Source organism: Marmota flaviventris, chromosome 6 (genome assembly GCF_047511675.1).
Source record: "Marmota flaviventris isolate mMarFla1 chromosome 6, mMarFla1.hap1, whole genome shotgun sequence".
In the NCBI taxonomy this organism is placed as follows: domain Eukaryota; kingdom Metazoa; phylum Chordata; class Mammalia; order Rodentia; family Sciuridae; genus Marmota; species Marmota flaviventris.
The window spans coordinates 127,875,348-127,878,667 of record NC_092503.1 but is presented as its reverse complement, the minus strand read 5'-3'; positions in this window follow the sequence as shown (position 1 = coordinate 127,878,667).

Genomic DNA, 3,320 nt, shown 5'->3' with positions numbered 1-3,320 from the left:
CAAGCATTTCCATCCAGTTAGTTTACAACCTTAACTCAAAGTGTAGGACCTCTTAGTGCTCTCTAATCTCTTCATTAGATCTGTACTTGCATTCTCTTGGCTCAGTGATCTGTAAATTAAAAAAGGCAAAGTTACCTGCCCTATGCATACTCAAAATTTAACAGATGGAATTGAATGAAGGAGACCAGTACTAACACTCCCATTCAGATAGAGGAAATTTAAAGAAGATCATAATTCATAAGTCCCAAGAAATGCTGAGAACCATTGAGCAGTTATTGTAAGAAATTCCAACTGTGAGTTCATAAATGTTCTCAACTTCCACTTACTGCAAATAGCTCCTTTATTCTTTGTTTTTCATAATCCTTTAATTCTACATTTTGGACATCCTATTTCCATTATCCTCAATGGCTATATTTGAAGAAGACAATGTAAGTTTTCTCAACATCCTTTCTATTTAAGAAAATTAGGAGTCCAAGGTTTATTTTACATGTCGAACAGAAGGTTTTGAAAATGCAGATTCATACTTTATTTGTTATATAATTCTTTCAACAATTTTGCTTCTTATCTATTTGATCTAAGTTGATTCAATGTTCCAATGGCCAAGTTCTCAATTCTTATCAAGACACGATTCTCTTTATATGTTCATTTGTAATTTCCTTGAGCCTATCAATCTTCGGTGGGATAGGCCTATTCACTTTTTTCTTTACTTTGACTCTCTTTTCTCTGAATTACTTATTTCAACTGAAAGGCTATATTGGGTGTTTTTGTAATTCACAGAGAATGTTTAATAACAGGCGTATGATATATATTCTTGAATCAATTCTTACTACCATATATTTTATATATGTGTGTATGTATATTCATATGAATATATATAATTATACACATATATATGGAGAGAGAGAGAGAGAGAGAGAGAGAGAGAGAGATATTTATGTGTGTAGGTGTATGCACACACATAAATGGGCACTTTATCACTGAGCTATATCTAAGCCATTGTTGTTTTTTATTTTGAGACAAGTTCTTGCTAAATTGTCCAAATTGTCCTCAAACTTGAAATACCCCTGCATCAGCTTTGTGAATAGCTGGAATTACAGGTTTATGTCATAGTACCTGGGTTAGGGGTTATATTTTAATTACCTTTTGTTGCTCAAAGAATGTTCACAATTTAATGTGTTATATGAAATTGAGAAAATATTTATTTTTTTTCACTCCTCTAGCATCTGAAAATCTAGACTACAATGAGTTATTTTATTTTGAGTTGAATACATGGACTTTTTTTAAAGTCCTGTAAAAATGTATCCAAAAAATAACAAATATAAGTGTTTTCCAACCTCTTTGTCTTGAGTCATTACAATTGGGTTCATTATTTAACATATAAGCTATTAAAGATGATAGTGTATCAAGCATTTCTACCCTGTCACTATGGTTTCAATTTTTTAATATTGAATTCCTCACTGTCTGACACCTGATCCTGTGCAGTGCCTCCTAATTTATTTTTGTTTTGAAATTAAAACCCTACTACCAGGACCAGTTTCTATAATCAGTTAGTGTAAGTATAACCTATATTATAATTGGCTAATTAAAACCTCTGAATTTTCAGTGACTGTGAGTAATAGGTATTTTTTTCTCACTCATGCTATTTGTCTATCAAGGGCTGGAGTTCTACTCCACATTGTTCTCAAACTACTTCAGGCTGATTCAGAACTCTACCTTGAACATTGTTTTGATGGTAGAGAAAAGAGAGCATGGCATCATCAAAAAATGGCTCACATCATTTTTATCATACCTTTTATTGATAAAGCAAATTAAACAGCTGGGTTGCTTTCAAATAAGGCAGGTAAGTGGAATCCTACCATCTCCCTAGAAGGGGAGAGGAAATAAAATATTTATGAACTCCTATAATTTATTCTATGTATAAAAACTGTTATTTTCAAAGTACTCAAGGAAATAAAAAATAGGATGCTAATAGTATTTCTGCTTCTAAAATTGGCAAATGTCTCAAAGATGATAGATCCCAGAGTTTACAAAAGGTCATGAAGGAAGCATTCCCATTTACTCCGTATAGTGATTCTAAGAATGTTAAAGGGTTCTATTTTTTTTTTTTGTAGTATGAATTGGCAATGTATGTTAACTCTAAAAAACATATAATTTAAATCAGTAATACCAGTTCTAAAATTACAAGCTGACATCCTAACCCATATCCATAGGTTGAATTTCTTTGCAATATTATTTATAATAGCAAACATAAGAAGTAAAAAATATTCAACAATATAAAAATGGTTAAATACACTTTATAACTGTATGGTAAAATTTAATTTGTAGAAATTTAAATTGTTTTGAAGAATATAAAAATATTCTCAGGATTATTACAAATGCACAAATAAACAACAACAAAAAACCCCCAAACAATTTATAAACTCCATTGACAGGGAGTTGGAGGGAGTGAATAAAGACCCAGGTAAAGGATGATGGTACTAGAAATGTGAATATTCAAAATTAGGGAGAGATGGAAGGTTCAGAAGAGAAAAGATTGATATGGCTCATGGTTTCCAATTTGTATTTATAAACAAAAGGTAAATTCATTTATTAAAATAGTGAACTTAAGATGAGGCTTTTGTGGTAATGGAGAAGAAGTGTTTAGCTTTGAGATGTGTTAAGTTTGAAATGTTTTCCATATATTCAACAAGAGACAGCAATAATTATTTTATGTTTGGAAATTTTAAAAAGATACTTGTGCCACAGATAAAACTGTTTTTATAATTTTGTATTTCTTAATGCTTTTGTGAGAAAACCAACATTTAAAAAATTTTATGCTTACAGTCTCCTTTTTACACTTATTTGAAATATTACCTTTCTTAAACAAAAGAACTATGTGTGAGCTATGTCTTTTTCTTTGCTTTTCTACTCCTGATGGTACATTCTGTGTTTTGGTTATATTGCTTTGCTTAGTGAATAAAATCTAATCTTTTTGGTTAACATGTCTATGTCTTATATGGTTTTTGAAATTTATGTTTTTAACCATTGTAATTTCTGAAATGATTTGTCTTGCAATCCTTTCTCTGTGGCCTAAAATGCGGCTTCGCCTATGTTCTTGTATTATTAACTTCAAATAACTATTTAAGTGTTTCAGTTTCAGGATGATTTCCCTCAAGAAGTAGAGCATTTCTTCAGTGATTGCTTTTTTCTATGGTCGTCTACTACATCATGAACAATAAATGTTTATTGAATGACTATCCATAAATGAATTAATTCAGATCACTATGAGGAAAAAACATTGTCATTTACAAATCTATATGTAATTAACTTTATAATTTAGG